The 20,236-nt window shown below is 34.7% G+C and overlaps 1 long non-coding RNA gene across 1 annotated transcript in view; it reads right to left on the bottom strand.

Moving 5' to 3' along the window:
* The window catches only part of LOC146998176 (uncharacterized), a 970,620-nt gene that overhangs the window by 162,667 nt on the left and 787,717 nt on the right, over positions 1-20,236 (bottom strand). Inside the window, exon 5 of the long non-coding RNA XR_015040030.1 lies at positions 4,009-4,091. This is a non-coding gene — a long non-coding RNA (uncharacterized LOC146998176). The remainder of the gene's footprint in view (positions 1-4,008; positions 4,092-20,236) is intronic.

The following is a 20,236-nucleotide window of genomic DNA, read 5'->3' as shown; positions in this document are numbered from 1 at the left end:
ATACGTTTTATAATTTGTTATGGAAAAAAAGGTGTTCTTCATTTCTTCCGTACAGACGTTATGTAAAAAGATCACCCAAATGAATTACGATGAAAATGGATATTCCCGTTTAAAACATTATACCCGAAATGTTTCGCGATTACAATCCACCCTTTTTTTCGTACAAAGAAGTAAAAAAAAAAATTCGTATAAAATTTATTAAATTTGCCCAAAATAATAAAATAAATGGGGAATTTATTGGAGGCAAAATTCATGTTTCAAACTGCACATGTTTGGATGAGGACTGGTTTTAAAATTATGTGGCTTTAGGTTTTCACCACCGTCTTTTCACAGTGAAATGAATTCACATACACATTCATATATACTCTATTGTATAATAATAATTAAAAAAATCTTTCATGACCACTCTTGAAAACTGAAACACGACGAAGAGTTGTTTTTAAAATGCAATATTTTGAGTTAATCGGCAATGTGTAGAATGCATCTCAAGTTATTTTTAGAAACATGATCATAAGTAATTTAATCTTTCAAGGCACTCGACATCAGAGAGAAATAGCAGCTCAGAAAACTTGAGGTCAAGAAACTGCAAATCATGTTTCCTTCCAAGCTAAATCAAAATAACTTGCTTATCGACCAGACCACTTTTGCTAAAATACCAGGAAACTCTTCTTAGCTAATACTCTTTCGAAGTAAGCACAAAATGTGAAACTTGAAAAGGGTTTCCTAATCCGAAAATGTCTCTAGCTTAACTTTTAGAGAAAAGAAATTAACTGAAGTTGAAGAATCTTCACGAAGTAACGCATCCCTAAAAGTTCATAGGAAACCTTTATTTTCTCAGCTACTTGTCTTACAGAGGTTCGTGAGACTTAGCGGATATATCATAAAGTTTAAGTAAAGCAGTGGTTCAAATCCATCTTACTGCAAGGTCCTACAGGTCGCGTCGCATTATTAAATTTTAAAAACATCAGCTTTATAAAATTTACGAAACCTACATTTTGATACGTTTATCCGATCTATATTATAAACGTAACTTTCATTCTAAAGTTTATATCCATTATATTTATGTGACTTTCGTCCGGTAAAACTTGACCAAGATACTTTATTCCTGAATTTAAGAAGTTTTTTTTTCGTTTAGATTTTCGTCAGTCCAAAAGCAATCCCTACCAGTTTCTTTGAGTGGTCGGTGAAAAATTCAGTTAAGATTAATTCCGCTTTCAGCTAATGCGGAGTTGATAATTTCTTTTTAATATCATTTAATGGTATTCCTTTGTGGTTTATAACTGTGTAAAATTCTCTAACTCGTAATGTTGCATAAAGCATTTTCACGTAAGTAATTTATTAATTTTCAAATATTAAAAATACATTAATAATATTCACATACAGTTTTATTTCTAATTGTCATCCGGTCGCGCAGCACAGCGGACCTGTTTTTTCGATTCGTATGTTTAATCCTAATCTTATTAAATTAAGAAAGGTCGGCTTCCCTGAATTGAGTTGGTCAGCAAGGCTTTCGGGGATACTTCTAAGTTCTGTTCTTGGAACATTTTTACCTGCTCTTTTTGCTTTATAAGGAGTTCAGCCAGTGTGGCGGATGTGTAGTGAAACACAAAGGAATTCTGGAACACGTATACACTTATCGGAGTGATGCTCTGTTGTTCTCAAGAAGATCTGTTCTTTGGTGTTGGTGGTGTGTTGAGTTATGGCAAAGCACACGAGGGCTATCTGCCTAAGAGGAGCGATGCCTTCGTGAAGGACGTTCTAAGCGAAACTGGCTCATAGACACGTTACACATGGGGAAAACCACAAAAACGCCCATGCAGCCAGCCCGTTCGCGGGATTCGAACCTCGGACCGATCTACCAGTGTTCAGCGACTTTACCGCTCGGCCGCTGGTGGGCCTCTGTTCTTTGGAAGCTGCAATAAAATACTAAGTATCCTTTACAACACTTCCCGAATAATGTCAGCATAAAGGACTTTAATATTGGTCTAGTTAAATATGGAAAAACATACTAGGGATACCTGCCTAAGAGGAGGGATGCCTTCGTGCAGGAATTTCTAAGGGAAGCTGACTCTTATACACGCTACACATGGGGAAAACCACGAAAATATCCATGCAGTCAGTTCTTTCGCCTGAGGTCGAACCCGGTTTGGAACTACCGGTGATTAGCGATTTTAACGCTTGACTGCTGGTGGGACTGACCTATTAAAATTTTGAGTGAATACTTACATAATTAATTCTCATTTCCAGTTTTTTGTCTTCTTTTTCTTTTTCTGTAGACTGGGAAGCTGGTCCACCGGGTTCAGTACTCATCAGACTGTTGGATTCCGTTGATGAAATTAAAATTATAATAAAAATAATGAGCTTAGTAAAATGTAATACGAGACTTGACTATAAAGTGAGTAATATTAGAAGAATCAGAACAAGGAAGGAAAGCACATGATGGCACCACGGCTACTAAATATTATCAGGGAAGGCTAAAGGTCAGCGATGTAAAGTTTAATCAATACTATTTGAGCATTACACATGAAACATGACAATTTTAAAACATTACGTTAACAAAAATGTTGTAGAATCATTAGGATTTTTTAAAGCAGGAGACCTGAAAAATGCGCAATGCCGGGACTCGAAGCTGGACCTCTTGAATACGCACCGAGTGTGTTACCGTTACACCACAAAGGCATGCTGGAAGGATGGAGAAAATACCTGATATAATCTCCCTTTCAAAGGGCGACAGGGGACCCAATCGCCCTATCCTGGTGGTGACGAATTATCGTCCACCATCTTTTAGTTCAGACGCCATTTAAATTTATTAGATTATTTTGAAGGAGGAAACATGAAAAATGAGCAATGACCTCGCCGGAACTCGAACCTGAACCTCTCAAATATGCGCCAAGTGGGCTACCGTTACACCACCAAGGCATGTTGGAAAGTAGTAGGAAATGCCTTATAATATACATAAATGTATACAATAATTTGAAACATCTGAAGGTGTTGCAGGCTAGTGTACTAGTTAGAAAACATGTCAGTGCGGCTGGTGGTACAGACTGGTTGTAATACAGGTGAAGCAGTTGCATGGTACTATACTAGTTGCAAAACATTTCGGTAGTGGTGAGGGTATTGATTGATTATGATACAAAAGATGTTAAACGATGTTACACTAGTTGCAAAAAACTTCAGTGCGGCTGGCGGTATTGGCTGATTACCGATACTGCTGAAGGTGCTATACTGTACATGGTGCTATACTATTTGCAAAACATTTTGGTGGGGATTGCGATATTGACTGATAAACACAAGTCTTGTCTTCTTGTGATAGTTGAAGCGTGGAAAGTACAAACGTTAATTCAGGATACTGCACGCCTGATTTTGCAGGTTTTAGCTTCGCATGTTAATGGCCTCTGGTCTCTCAGCTATTGGCTTACAAAGATAATTAGTTGGACGTAAATGGGTAGTCAAATACATAGTGGTCGGGGGAATTCTCATTTCTTTTAGCATTTTTTTAACGGTCGGGCGCTTTATTTAATAGCTATTAGCCTTGCCCCACTACAAGGGCTGAAAGTAGTGGCCATTTCATTATGAAAGGATCATATAGGTGGTCACTGTTGCCTCCTATGAAGGAAAGGACAGTTACAACCATGCCTTCCCCGGGATTCAAACCCGGGCCCATCGCTACAGCAGTCAGGGACACGAAATCTATTACCGGCTTGAGTGGTAATTTGAAGATGGATCAACCACTGATAACCTGCGTGACCTACATCTTCAGAAGTCACCTTTTAGATTATTATCACATGTCACTTGATTCGATACTTCTCTTTATGAGTAACAACCTTTTTATTCCCCTACACACATTTCCCTCTCAACTTTACTGAAGGATATCAGTAATGTCATGTGATGAACATCATCAACTGAAGATACAGTAAATCCCCACCCCCAGCTAATGCAATACGTGACTCACGTCAATTCGTAATTACTCAAATGCGCAAAAGTAGTAAATTTCAAACTGAAACTTACCAATTAGAAATTAGGGCTCCATAAACAATTCTCCTTTTTTCCGCTCATACTTCTCGCATTCAAACAACTCTCGAGCAGATAATCTACAAAATGTTTATAAAATCGATGAGAATAATATATATATATATATGTAATAAATAGTGCTGCTTCTTCACAAAGTTACACTTAAAGAGCTTATATATTCGACTTACGTCAAATTTAAATCACGTGAAAGTTTACGGAAAGCACTGCTTACGTAACTTGGAGAAAGGTGTTAATGCCCCCCATATGAAAAAACAGATATATCGAAGTTGCGCATTTGGATACTGTTGATAGCAGTGAACGGAATGCAGAGTCAGCAGACATGAACAGCTGGCGTCAGTTACTGAAGCAAATGGAAATTAAAATGGCCAAAGTTCGCTTTAAATGACAAGATTACTAACATGATGTTTACGTTTTTAACGTTATTAGATAATATTTGAGTACATGAAGATGCAACATGTTGATTAAAGTAGCTTTCGTTTTCTGAAAACTCAGTACTGAATTTCTTTCAGTTAATTTTAAGTAAGAACAGAGTTTCGCAGGATTAAAGAAGGGATATTTTAAGTCAAATTCCAAACAGCACGTCCGTAAAATTCCTGCCAGCTGTTTACGTAACTTAATAAGTGTAATATAGATAGATAGAAAGAAAATTAGAAACTGTCAAAATGGATCTTCGAAGTCAAAATCCAGCACTAAAGCAGCTAAGGTTATGTATATAAATTTTAATTTTTAATGTCAGTTATCCCCTTCGAAATGAAAAGTAAAAACTACTGTAATTTGGCTATTTATTAAATGTTAATTCCCTAGGAAAATGGCCCACCAGCGGCCGAGGGGAAATGTAACGCGTATGTAAATGTAATGAAATGTAACGTCCCATGTGTAACGTTTATACGAGCCAGTTTCTCTTAGAAATTCCTACATGAGCACATCCCTTCCTTTAGGCAGATAACCCTCCAGGCCTTGCCGTAATCATATAAACCAAACCCTAGGAAAATAAGTGTACAGAATAGAAATAAAACTTAGTAAATATGTATTTCATTTAAAAATAAAAAATACGAGAAAAAAATAAAATTATTTTTGATTCCATGGGAAAGGGCTGACTTTTTAAAGAGAATTAGTCTTTTTCGATAAAATCACCAATAATTAGGAAATCTTACACACAATATGTGTGTGTGTGTGTATGTGTATCTATAATAACTTGGCAGAGTTGGTGGCATAGCAGATGAATGTATAAAGAAGGACAGACTTGCAGACGAGGCCGAATTCAGCTACTGTGTATTCTCGCTTATCTGGGCTAATGCAGATGATGTAGATGGCGATGATTGAATAGCACAGATAATCCGAATTTTCAATCGAATATCCGAATATCAATTTTCATGCATGTTGTAGGAGTTTATTTCTGGAAAAAATTAGTACTTTGTTTTTTAGAGCGTTTACATATTTGCGGAATTTCACTGCGTATTTTTATGCGTATTAAGTGCTATTTCATGTCCGTATTAAGTGCTATTTTTTTCACTGCGTATTAAGTGCTATTTCATTATTGTATTTGGATGCCTGTAAGTCGAGTGTGAGCATACATAAAGAATTGAGCAAAGTAATAGTAGAAGCTAAACCTAAAGACGCATTTCAGCGCATAGCGTTGTGAAAGGCACGGTCACACTATGAGAATCCACATCCAGATAATCGAGAGTATTTCCTTTTTATTTACGGTTGACACATATTTTCCATTAAACAAACATTTATAAACTGAGCGTTACAACGCTCTCTAATTAAAAAATTACTCATTAATAATGATAGATATGTAAAATATATTTTCTTAAGACAGCAAACTGCGGCAAGTTGCAAAATCCAAGCGGAAAGTAGTACGATATGGATTAATTTCGAAAGGACGCAGCTTGCAATGATAAAGTATAAGCCATTTCTATAGTTAGAGAGAAACGGGTAGTACCAAAATGAAAATAAAGAATAAAAGCACTATTTCCAGAAAGTTAGTAGTTTGCCTTCAAAATTATATTTTATAGATATGTCAGTCATGTTCCATTGAATCATATGGAATCAATTATTAAATTATTAATTTTTAGTTTAATTGTAATTTAGTTTTAAATTTTTGTAAATTTTGAGATAAATTTAATTTACGATAGTATTTTTATACTCAATTATTTCCACAAATAATCCGGGTTTTATACATAGTTATTTTTTTAATTAAATTAATTCAGTCCTAGCTTTGGTTTCAGATTTTAATTTCGAAAGTCCCTATTATATAAATGTTTTGCGTGTGCGTGTGCAATAATTCAGTTGATGACTTAAGGATTCGAAAACCAGCTGCGTAGATACGATAAGATGAGAAGTCTGAGAAGCGAATGGTTTGGTTTGTTTGATTACGGCAAAGCAGCGAGGGCTATTTGTTTAAGGGTAGGGATGCCTCCGAGAAAGACTTTCTAAGGGAAACTATCACGTATACACGTTACACGTGGGGAAAATCTGGAAAATGCCCATGCAGCCAGCCTGTTTGCCGGGATTTGAGTCTGAACGGAGAAGATAAGCCTGCAGAATTAGGCATATTAAAATGTTTATTTAATCAGATTGGCTGAGAGGTAACAGTGCAAGAGGATTACATTATTAGTAATTTTCCTTCATATTTCATATATTACATATATATATATATATATATATACATCTTATCTGAGCATTCACGCTGCCTTAATTTCGCAATATTTAGTCTAAGATATACATTTCAAAGAACATAAACTTTTTAATGACGTAATTCATATTTTGAGATTTTGAAATTAAAAATCAATTTTCTAAATGTTACGAAATCTAACATTTTATGTTATTCTACTGCTCTTATAGTTAGTAATAAAAAGGAAACGTTTGTGCTACTTATAAAAAAAGTATGTTAAAACACATGACCCTTGTACAACAAAATTTCACAGAGAAATTTAATTAAAAAATTTGAAATTTTTTATGTCATTTTCCATCTGCCTTGAGGGGTTGATTAACAAATAATTAGAATAACTGTTGTTGATTTACATGTCGATCAATGATTTCTTTTTTGGTATTTTACTAGTATGTAACATTTAATTTATAATTTTATTAGAAATGGTATGCTAAAGGAGTTCTCAAGAAAATAATTTATCTAAGTTTCGAAAGCTAAAATACGTTATTAATATTCTCGAGACATTTTATTAGTTTCGAATCATAATCTAATATAATCATTCAAACAACTTATTACATTACAAATAATTTTAAGCCTTAATTTATAGAAATAATATAAACAGTTAGATATATACCGACATGAAAACAACATAGTATTTGTTTTTTAGAACATAAATTCTATAGGATTCTATAATTATTTTCTCTTTTTTTATTATATATACTGATCAAAACGTTTCATTACAATCTGCATACAAATGTTCGTCACTTTATATATAAATTTGATACCATTTTCCCGCTGTTGTTGTCTATAATGCTCACTTACCTGACCTATAGTCAGTCAAGCCAACGAATTGCTTCGTGGCAAGGAGCGCAAGTTTACTCCTGCCGTTAGCAACAGCCTTGAGCACCTTACAGGTGATAGTGCGATTTAGCTCAGTTCCGCCCCCAGTTCTGACAGAGAGCATCCCGGAGCGGGAGGGTCCGAGGATCTTCCACCCCTCTACCCCTACCCACAACCTCTCGAGAAGACTTTCGGCTCGCCGCATATTTAGGGTGCCCCATGCCGAAAGGACACTATACATTTACAAAACACCCATGCCTTCTCCGGAATTCGAACTCAGGCCCTTCGGCACGACAGTCAGCCACTCTAACCACTAGACCTGTTGAGCGGCACCATTTTTCTAAATTCATATTTTATTTTTAATTCCGTACAAGTATAAAGATTTTGCTTTTCAGTTCATGTTCTGACCCTGCATATAATCTCAATTTTTAAAGTTAAGTATCTAATCAAATTTGTCACACAGAAGCCCCGCAATATATTGTTTTCCTTTTTGCAGTTAGAATAAAGGTTTCCAAATTATAATAAATGTAAATAGGGACATAGAGAACATATATTAAGTCAGATTTTGCAATTTTTTTAAAAAATATTATTATTATTATTTAGTTTGAAAGCTCTAAAATTTATTATTTGCGACATTGAAAATACTTTTGTAACTAGAAGTTTGCGTCTTGTAATTGAAGATGACCGATGGTTACTAAAATAAAGGACTTTTAAGAACACGATATATTAACAAATATAATTAATTATTCTAACAATTTCTACCAATTTTCAAATATTTTGCATTTATTTTACTTGGAAGCACTACGCATAGACATTTGGGAATTTGGATAAAGTATTTACCATAATATACTAATTTAACGCCTTTTATTACTACACTTAAAACATTACTTTAAGTTGTAAAATTTTGCCATTTCATCCTTTGAAGTCTTGGGAGCACACAATCTGCGGATTCAAGTTTGAATAAAGCAACAGCTTCCTTTAAACACAATTTAGGTACGAAATTTAAAATTCCTTTTGTGGATGCTGCTATGTAAATCAATTATAACTGTGTTTAATGTCTTAATGAGTTTGGCAAGTGGGCAATTATAACAGGAAACTTCAGTTATATGAAAGCACTTCAGCGTTCAGAAGTGTTAAGCTTGTCAGTATTGTTTAAATGAACCTGATGTCAAAAAGCGTCCACAGCAGTTGCTTCACTCACACTGTGTCACTTACGGGTTGAAAGAACAGTAATTTTGAAACCCCCTTTGCTAAAAAAAGAAAGAAAAATTACCGTGAAGCTGAAAATTTCATTTATTTTCAAACATTTCTTCTAATTTAATAGAAAATTTACTAAAATATGTATTTATAAAACGTTTCGAAAATATAACAACAATGCTAATTTACTGGTTTTGCTTTAAGTGCCCATCCTATTTGTCATATATGAGCAGTGGCCTAATCTTCACGTGAGTAAGAGTCGCATGCTGGAATTCAAGAAAGTTCGACAATCGTAACTATATTTTCCCAAAGCCATGAGTCCATACTCATATCATTTTAAGATGGCTTTTCATTAGATCATTTATTTAATTTAGATAATTTAAATGGGTTTTCAAATGGAAAGAAACGCGAAACAATCATTCAGCGTCAGTTTGACTTCAACATGTGATGATGCGCCGAAGACAACGAGAAGTTTTACAGTGTCTTTTTTTTTTTTTTTTTTTTTTTTTTCATAATTACAATTTGATATAGTAAAAGTGATTTTTTTTTTCATTTTGTGAGGGTTATTCATTTGTTGTGTAGCGAATTTAATTTAATTAAGTGATTCATAAAAATCAAAATTTTAATTTGTAATTATTCAAAATTTGAGCTACACAAGTTTGGTTATATTCTTTTTGGGCCTATTAATTCTAGTGTAATATATTTTGGCTTTCCGAGTTTACGCGAACTGCGTCTTCAATCTTGTACACGCAAACAATGGCTAAGTATTTTTGTTTCTACGTAATAAACTCAGTTTTTCATGTCAAAAATTAATTTGATTTCTTAGTATTTAATATCATTAGTTGCAGAAAAATTAGCTCTTTAATTTGGCATAACTTTCATTTTTCTAACTTTAATTGCATTTCAGTTATGTGCTTTAATTAGTAGATTTTCTTCGTTTCGCTTGTGATTTAGTTAAAGGGGGATGAAATGCCTTCTTTCCGGTTGAAAAGTCACTTTTTGCGAGTTTTCAGCGTTCTTTCGTTGGGACCCTTGCAGGGTTGTTGAAATTCCTAATCTCCCCGGTCGCAGGTGGTGGTTATTTGGCGAGGGTTTGGCAACATAGATTTTCCGTTGAGGTTTCAAAATAGTGGTTTTGGCGAGTTTGATAACATGAGGGTATGCTGTGGTTGCAACTATTTCAACTTTCGGCGAAAAATGGGTTGCGCCAACTTGGCAGTCCGGCGCTCTCCCTTTTAACGGGTTGTTTTAGGGGACGAGCTCACTTTTTTACACTTTTTTGCACTTTCTACTTACCATCGGACGCTGTCTCGTTGACAGCTGAATTCATTTCGAAAAATGCATTTTTCCGCCTTTGGATCTACGGGCTTCTTGCCCTGGAGTTTTGAACGAGGGACTTAGTTGCACGCATTATGACATCGACTAAATTATAGGCTCCTAATTGCCGTGCCTTAATATGTAAGTTACTCAAAGATAATTACAATAGAAAAATGCTAAGAAGGGTGATGCCTAGTTCTAGTGCCGTTAAGAAGAAATTTCAGTCTCTCCTCCATGAATAGAGTTTTCATCTACATCGATATTCCAAATCTTTAAGAATTAATTGCCGCCATCAAAAGTCTTCTGCATCGCTAGCGCTGGTGTCGCTACGACAAAAATGCTAACTTCAATATTGGATTGGACATCAAGGAGAACCTACGTAGTGCTTCTTAAATCAATAATAATTGCCGGACTTTTTGGAAAACTATCCACCCCTGAACTCTTTGCCTCCTGAACAGCCTTGCCTCCTTGGCATCTTGATAATTTTTAAATATGAGGGCATTTCTCCTCCTCCTGTTCATCTGCAGCTTGTATTTCATAAGATAAGTTTTTTTTATTTGTTTTCTTTTATTTGTTGGTCTGATATTTAAAAAAAAAAAAAAAACGAAAAAAAGGTTATAGTAGTTAATTCTTATAGTAAAGTTTTATAGACATTTCTAATAAGTAATTCTAACAACTAAAATAGTTAATAGTGATTGAAATAACTTAATTAGTTGAATTAAAAATTTTGTAGTTGAGTAAACTAACCTAATTCTAATGAAATCATTTTGTTGTCCATAAAGTAAATTTTTAGATTGGCCAAGGAAATATATCATTATTTAAATTAGTTAATTGAAACTGTGAATGTAAATTAGTCAGATTGGTTAAGGAAATTTATTCTTCATTAAATTATTTAATTGAACTTGTGAATTTCTTTCTTGGTGAAGATTGATTGGTAAAGGTGTCATTATTTGAGCTTCTTTGCTCCTCTTAGGGATTAAATTGCTTGTAGGATGTAATAGCTGATTTTAATTAACATATTACCCGGTTAAATCATTCTTCTGAAAATAGAAAGTTACTATGTGCAATAACCAGAATTACATTGGTATTGATTACTCTGTGTGAAATGTTCTTTTTTTTTTTGGAATGTATAACTTGTTAATTATTCTTTTTTTTTTTTCTCCCCGGGGAGGGTATTGTTAATTTATCCAAAGTTTTATCTAATCATATTTATCTGAATGTAATAGCAATAATAGTTTGATATTATTGAGTCTAAGATAGAAGTAATATTACTCTGTAGAGGTATGCATTTTGTTGAAAGCAATATTTTACAGTTCAGCTTGAATATGATTTGCTTACTAAGTTAATTCTGCACTGTGTAATAATCAGTATGTTAACAGTTCTGATTGAATATTAATTGCCTACAAATTACTGGACTAAGTAACTCTTAAAAATTTTAATAAATAGGCTCACTTTTCTAGATCAGTCAATGTTTATTTATTTCTTTTTGTGTGTGTGCTCAATGATTTTCACCCGTCTCATTCTCAAATTGATTTCAGGGTTAATCCGAAAACACAACGCAAATGTACAGGGCTTATTGATATTAATATATTACTGTTAAAAAATTTAAGTGTTTTGTCAACAGAGTAGGAAACCTTTTAGGTACCAGACCTTTAGGAAACCATAACATTATTGGTACCGCCATTTGATTTCACCGTAACATATTGGTACCATGATTTTTAACATAACACATTTATTTTAACTAATAGTTAATTTTAAGTTGTAAGCTTTTCCTATCACTCCGTTTTCACCCACTCTTTTCATCCCAGAATGTAAATAAGATAGCGAGCGTTTATTCAGATTAAGGTAGAAAGAAGTGCTATTTAAGCAAGAGTTTCGGAAGTTAGTCTTAGAGAGTGTTTGCCTAGTTCAGGCAACAACCTAGTTCAGAAATGATTTATCAGCGATTTGATTCTGTGGTGTTGAGTGCCTCTAGCCATTTGACTTGTCTCGCCGGGTTTTCTATAAACCAGAGCCTTTCTGCGCGTTAAACTATTCTGTGAGCCGTTAGGCTAATTTTGCCACATTTGAATTAGTTCAACATTTCGCATTTCTGTTAAGCCAGAAGTACTCGGCTTGTGTAAACCCAAGTTGGGTAATTCTTAATTTTCTTAATTCTTAATCAGCAGTCTTTCCAGAGTTAACCATTTTATGCTACCAAAGAAGATGAGACTGTACTATTTTAAATATTCCAACTCTTTCACAGGGGCCCACCAGCGGCCGAACGATAAAGTCGCTGAACACTGGTAGTTCGGTCCGAGGTTCGAATCCCGCGAACGGGCTGGCTGCATAGGCATTTTCGTGATTTTCCCTATGTTTAACGTGTATACGAGCCAATTTCCCTTAGAAAGGTCATCCACGAAGGCATCCCTCCCCTTAGGCAGATAGCCCTAGTGTGCTTTGCCATAATTAAATAAACCAATTCTTTCACAATACCTTCTTGTAAATGTTGATCTATCGCAGGTCTATGCTCATGAAACTTCGGATTCTACTTAAATCTGCTTCACAGTGACTTAGACCGTTTTCCTACTGCCTGAAAATTATCCCGTAATTCCCTTGCATGCTTGTTCCAAGGCAAGCAAGCCATAAATGTGTTGTCTAAAAATTTTATGGATTTTTGAAATTCTAAATGTAACATCATCTTCTAAGCTTTGATGGTTATTAGATTTATTAGAAATACCCAAAGTTCCCAGTTGCCACACGTTTCTTATTAATTCGTTGTCGAACTCCTAAACTACTTTTAACATGCGTCAAATTCTGTTTGATATAAAATGTTTTTGATGCGTTACATACGTTTGCAGTTCTGCAAATAAATGATTTCAATTTTATCTTCCTTCTACAAGGTAAAGGGAGTATTGTAATAGCAAAAAATTTCGAGGATCATATTTCAACGAAAATATCCATTTTTACCTCTCTTGAATCCATTTGAGAGATGTTTTTGCGTGACGAAGTCACGTGATGTCACACATCAGATTTTTTATTCTACCACTACTAGTGATTAGAAATTTCGCAGGTCTTTTCTGTAAAAGCATTTACAAGTATATTTCCATCTATATATTCCTAAAGCATCCGCAAATCTAGCTTTTAAAGATTTTTCTTTACAAAATCGTTTGATTATAATCAGCGCAATATTTTTATTTTTATCAGCCAAAAAGGGGCTTTAATTATTGAAATGGGATATTGCTTCGAATCACTATAATTTCGCGGTTAACCTTTTCATTCGAGTCTGTTGCCATTCCACAAAATGCAAGATATTTCTCCTTCAAATTGAATCTGCTTTTTGCGGATTAGCAAATTAAACTATTCGAAAGCAACAGGTGCAGTTGTTAAGAATATGTTTCTTACGTTTTGATTCGCATTGATTTAAATAATAAAAATGGATTTAATTCAGGAACTATCTAATTAAATATATTCAGTATTTTCATACAGTTATGCATTTTTCTATTATTTATTTCAGATTTTGTAATACTTCAATGAATACTTGATTAACAAAGTCAATGATCTGAAAGCGAGCAGTGGCAACGCTACGGAATGAAACAGTTTTACCTCCAGCGCGCGAGATCATCTATAGGAAATTCTAAAGATATACTGTTTTTAAATGTTTTGGATTTTGCTACTGAATTGTATTTTGCGTGGCCTAAATGGGAAAGAATCTGATGTTTAATAAATAAAACATATAAAAATTAATTATAAAAAGAGAAAAAAACGTTTTGCAAGCCATTTTGCTAAGAAATCTGAACACTGATACGATGAATTCAGAAAAACAAAATAGAAAAGTGTATGCCGAAAACATTACATCGAGAATTATAAATATATGTTACTATGCAGCTTTTAATAATTTTGTTACTTTGTTGTTGAACCACATGAAGCGTAAGTGCGAAGAAAATGATTCTCAATTACAAAGCTAAAAACATATTATTATTGTTTTTTTTATTTTGCAGGCGTGTGTACAACAGCAGACTGGTAGACAGCGAGCTCAGCGATAGTGTAGAAAACCTCAAGAAACCCCCTTAGGCGACAATTAAAACATTGAAAAACTTTTTTTCTTCGTTTTCTCTTATTATTTTTTATTACAATTTTTTATTATTTTCTATATTTTTGAAGAATATTGTTCCGCTTCTTAATTAAAATTTAATGTGAAATTAATTCTTAATTAAATAGTGTTAAGTGAAATAAAATAATTACGTATTGATATTAATCGGCTTAAATTTACTAAAAATTTCGTAAAAAGAAATGAAATAAATTAAGTACTTTCTTTTGGACGTTAAGTAATTTTAGTTTACCATATTTGATACATATATACATTTGCATAAGAGCTCTACCACTCGCCTGAGGAACTTGCACGCGGTTTATGAGCCGCTCTGTGGCCATCCCTGCTATATAGGATACAACCACGGTAAGAAAACGAAAATGCATGAATAGATGAACAAATTTGATGCGGTAATTAGCGCAAATAAGCAGAACCAGATGGTTTTCTTTGGTTAAAGACAGCATAAAAATTATTTTTGCGGAAAGATATATGCGCCAACGTTGCTTAATGGTGACGGTTAAATTAAAGTAATCGTTCTAATCTCTTATAACAGTGTTTTTGTTTCAAGGTAAGTATTGCCAATAAAAATATTTTAATGTGTATTTTTCTATATATTCCTCCCTGAATTATAATAACTAACCAGAGATATATCATGTTTAGAAATATTGTACCACAGAACAGGGCAGGACAGGACACGATGAAGTGGGCGAAGACTACGGATATAAGTGGATGGGAGGTCAGAATTTCAGCATTGGAGTCATATAGGTACCGTTCCACCTGACTAGCTATCCAGCTCTGCCACAGTGTTGGTGCAGAACACTCCAAGGAACCCACACCATACCATGCAAAGTTTCTCACATCTCTTCCCCTGCCATGAAACCACTCGAGTGAATTTTCAGTTTCTCAGTATTTTATATGCCCCCACGCCGTACGGATATTTACACTTGCAATGCCTTCTCCAGGATTCGAACGCGAGCCCATCGGTACGGGTAATCGTCACTAATCACTACACCAGTGCGGCTGCAAAATTTTATTTCAATCGAAATTAGCTGATGACGAAAGAAAATTGCTTTAATTGAAGGATCAGATTGTTCATATATACCTATCTAGAGAAACCTGTCTGGAACCTGTTGCTGTTTAAAGCGAACCATCTGAAGAAATTTATTGTTGATTGTAATTATTTGTAATTCAGTCCTGAGCGGTAAAGTCACTGAACACTGGTAGTTCGACCTGGGTTCGATTTCGGTCTGGCTACATGAGTATTTTAGTAGTTTCCCAATATGTAACGTGGCTATGAGCCAGTTTCCCTTAGAATATGCTCCACCAAGACATCTCTTCCTTTAAGCGTGCCGTTCTCGCCTGCTTTGCTGCAATAAAATTAAATAAACTAAAAAAATTTTTTTCAATGAGTTACTTTTATGATATTGAACTCAGTAGATGTTGCAATGCTTGACGTGTAAGTACCGATACTGATGTCGGAGAATCGTAAAAAAGGGGAAAATGTATTGATACGTGAAGAAATAATACTGCGGTACCTCGGTATACGTCGTTAATCCGCTCGAGATCCTGTACTTATAGCAGACTGGACGTATACCACACAAACGTTTCCAATAAGAAATAAAGGAGAATAATTAATCCAGCTTTAATAAAAACTCAATTGTTGTTATGACAGGGTTTAATTTAAAACTACGTATGCATTTGGGTCAGATATATACTGTATATGAATGAACTACCGTGCATAAACGTTTTCCTGTTATCCAGATGATAAGCAACTTTCCAGCACACTATAATGTCTCTGTCTTTGGCATTGATCTCACTCCCTTTGGTATGTTTTCGGATTTAAGAGAGATTTTATTTTTCATAGTCATAGACACTTTATGATATGCAATAGCCAAGTCACGGATATGCATGTCAAATTTATACAGGGTGTTCATAAAGTCTCTATACATTTTTGAGAAATATTTTTTAATTCCAATTTCTTTGCAGGTGGTCTGAAAGAATGTTTTCAGCAGCGGAAAGAATAGCCACTGTTTGTGCCTGTACACGTAGATGAACGTATAAACAGGAGGACTTCGTCCGCAAATTTAGAAAATAACACCTTGCCACAGCAGCTTTTAAGACCTGGTAAATAACTTGAAGGGCGAACTGGCAGTGGTAAAGATGAAGACCGTTTTGGGAGACCTCCAATAACGCCACAAGTTGCGCAAAGCGTACAAAAAGCAATTACGTGTAGCCCTTAAGCATCTACACGAAAACTCAGCCGGGAATTCGGTATTTCACTTACTACTGTTTGGAAAACTCTACGATGTCATTTAAACAAGCATGTCTACCACATTCAAACTGTGCGTAAGCTCGAAGCCGAGGACAATGCCGCTTGGCAAGTGCTATTGTTAGCTGGAAGCTGTGGAGAATGAGAATTTAATGGAGAATGTTATCTTTAGCGACAAACCCACATGCCATGCTAATAGGCATAATTGCCTAATCTGGGATGATGAACAACCAAAAGAGTTAAACGAATATCATATTAAACGAATATAACGACACACCTAACATTAATGTATGAATTGGAACAACTAAGCTCTATGGACATTTCATGTTTGCAGGAAGGACCATCACTGAAAAAATAATACCAAAAAATATTGCAACAGTGTCTTCAGCCACAACTAGTATCAGACGGCATTACCAACAGGAAGGTGCGACTCCCCATTTTGCCATTATTGTGCGTACTTTATCTTAATGAACACTTTTCTGATAGGGGGATTTGTCTTGGCTCACAACGGCTTTGGGTTCCACCAGGGTTGCCACGCTACCTGGAAAACCGGGAGAACCGGGAAAAGTCAGGGAATTCGAAAATTGACCAAAATATTCAGGGAAAAGTCAGGGAATGTAAGTATTTTTGTCAAAATCTGGAAAAGTCAGGGAAGTTCATACAACGATGCCGCCAAAAAAAGCGATTTTTGCGCCGACGTCGGAAGAGATAACTTTTTTGGCGAATTATGTATCACGTGAGTGTCATTCGGGTAGCTGGCATAGAGCCAATTTTCGCAGCTCCAATTAGATTGTCTTTTAGAAAGGCAAAGCAACTTTCCCGCAACTTTTGGTTTCCAGTATTCTCAAGAATCGCATGTGCAGTGCATGAACTAAAGAAAGTACCTGTTCTCGTATAAAACAAAATGGGTTTAATCCTAGTATACGGTACCATGGAGGTTAGAATCAAAGAATATGTATTGTAAAGAAGGAAAACCTCTCTGCAACAGACGTGGCTCCATTCCATCATAGAGGGAAACAGCTGTGCATGTCTGATATATCTGTCGCCGAAGCTCGAAACCGGTGTCGAAGTTCGAAGGTCACGTTATCAAGAGTTCATAAAATGAATATCGTTTAAAATTTCTTGAACGACTTGCGCTAAAAAGACGTGCCACGCACGTCGAGATGCTTTTGTCTCAAACCGTGAGCGACGTGAACACCACGTCGATAAGCATTTATCGCAAAAATGAAAATAACGTGGTGCACACGTCGCCTAACAACGAAATTGTTTATTTCTCGAGTTACAGCTCTGGATTGCACTCGCAGATGCGGAGCGGCGTAAATGAGACACTTTACCGCTTGTTATATTGTAGCGCACGGCACCGCAACCGTGAAGTTTAGTTTTAGCGCAAGTGGTTAAACTCTAAAGGAAAAGAAAATATTTTTTGGCGCAAGTAAATTAATTCATGGATTAGTTATTTTCAGGGGAAAAAAAAAACTACGAAAATCCGTTTTTAAAATTATTGCGTGGATTTTTCGCAATAATTTTAAAAACGGATGTTCGTAGTTTTCTTTTTGTCAAAGAGCGTTTCTTCTTAACACGTGTTTCTCAATTTCCTGTACACAGCGCGAAGAGAGAAATTCTGGCCGCCAGGTTCCGTCGCCAAATCCCTTGACAAATTTTCCCTCCGCATTCTAACGGCGTAATAGCATTTTACTTGTATGGAACCTTTTCTTCTTTACATAGACGTTTTTTGTTTAGAATAATAATGGGATTTGGCGACATCATGATGCGCAGTAAACGGGTCATTTTGGTCTTGGCGACAATTTTCAAAATCGTGCCAAAGCCTTACCGTATACTAGAATTTTACCGCAAAATCTTTTTAAACCTTTTTTTTTTTTTTTTTTTTTTTAATAAATACCTTGCCATTTTGCAGTAAAATAAAAAAATAGTAATCAATCATCTAGACTAGCCATGTAATATAACTATATTCGCTAAAATATCGTTGATTATTCTAATTCAATTTTTAAGTAATTATTTTTATGTTATTCATATAATTTAATGTTGCTTCTTCCCTCTAAATTTATTTATTATTAGTAAATAATATTTCCAAATTTCAGGAAATTTTCTCTGGCATAATCCTAAAATTAATTATAGCAGTATGATGACATACCGTCACGAAATTTAATGCACATATTTTTTCCTTATGTATGCTGCAAAATAAATATAAAATACCTCAATTTATTAAAATAGATTTCTTTCTTTCGTTTAGCTGCAGAATGTCTGCAAAAAAAGCCTTATTTTATTCCAGATTGGGAAGATTCTAATCTCAATCTTCAGTGGAGAAAACAACAACTATTATAATTATATTTGTGTTTTCAAGTGTTAAGGTGCCTTTTAAGAACATACCTCACGCAAATTAAATTTACCTAAAATCTAACCTAACTATTTAGCATTGCGTTGTGATTTATAAGGACCGGATTAGCCTCGTGTTGAACTGGTGATGATCATGAGTAATAATTAAATAAAACATACATTTGTTATCCAATGTATATATCTTAAATTTTATTAAGTTTCTTAAGTAGAAAACTAAACAAAATTATCAAACAAAGTATACCAAGAATAATTAAGAATAAATGTCCTCTGGGATTTATTGAATAATTAAGTGAATTTGCTACACAATATAAGTAATACCATAATTAATTTACCTCTTAGCACAGCCAACGTACATTACGCGGATAGACTGGAATTTTCTTGAAACACACCTGAAAATCCTGGAAAAGTCAGGGAATTTCATTCTCCTGTTTGAGTGGCAACCCTGTTCCACGATCATCAGACTTAACTCCGTTAGAATTTTTCGTATGGGGTTTTGTCAAATCCAAGGTATACCGAATCAAGATCGGCGGCACTGAACAATTAAAAACAGCGAATTATGGTTACAGCAGCTGAAATTACGCAAACAACGTTACATAAAATGTTCCGGAGTGTAGTGAAACTGTGGCAATTGTGCCTAGACATTCGAAGGGTCATATTAAATTGTAATAATTTAGGATTTTATTATGTTACCTTTTCATGTAAATAACTTATATTTCAGAATAAAGCCTTTTAAGCAAATTTTAAGCAAAAAGGTGTACAGACTTTAGAAACACCTTGTATTTTTTAATAGTCTTTTCAGAGTCATGGTGGTTTGATCCTGGCCATTTTCTTCGTTGCTTGACTCTTTGCATTAACTTTTTAAAACTCTCTGTTTAACGAATTCACAAAGCATTTACCCGAAAAATATTCACGTGTGAATCAAGAGTGTGTTGTATAGTAGCTGAATAACAGGAACAGGTGTACTGATGCTTAAGGGCAATGCATCGAAAGAGGTAGTTTGTTCAATTGTGATTCTTTGAATTCGAGTTCTATTAAAAAAAAAATATCCTATATCAAAAAAGCCTATTGCCTGCTAACAGAACATATACCAAGTTGGACGCATTTCAAAGCAGGTTGTCTTTTTACATCAAAATTTATCGGGAAAAGCCTAGACCGGAATGAAGGTCACTAATTCAGAAATTAATTCGGAAAGATTTTGTGGATAGGAAAAATCTCAAAGAAATTAGGTCACCATAAAGAAAAATATTTTGTGGGTAATTTTCGCAGAATAACAGATAGAACTACAAAACAGTCCCTCTTTGCTTTGATCATTGATTTCCATATAAAATAGATGTCGTTAAACAACATTACTTCACTCCTGAAGAAGGAGGACCCATGTCTAGTCGCCATTGGACGTTACTCAAAATCTACCCCAACATAAGTTTGCCTTTTTTTTCTAAATTTTAAATTCCTCACAAAAAGGTTGCAAACTTTCAGGAGAGGTAGAGTACACCTAGAAGATGAA

Source organism: Stegodyphus dumicola, chromosome 3 (assembly GCF_044657685.1).
Source record: "Stegodyphus dumicola isolate Sdum_Otavi_A_Nest chromosome 3, ASM4465768v1".
Taxonomy (NCBI): Eukaryota; Metazoa; Arthropoda; class Arachnida; order Araneae; family Eresidae; genus Stegodyphus; species Stegodyphus dumicola.
The sequence above is the reverse complement of the archived record's forward strand: the minus strand, read 5'-3'. Positions and strand labels throughout refer to the sequence as shown.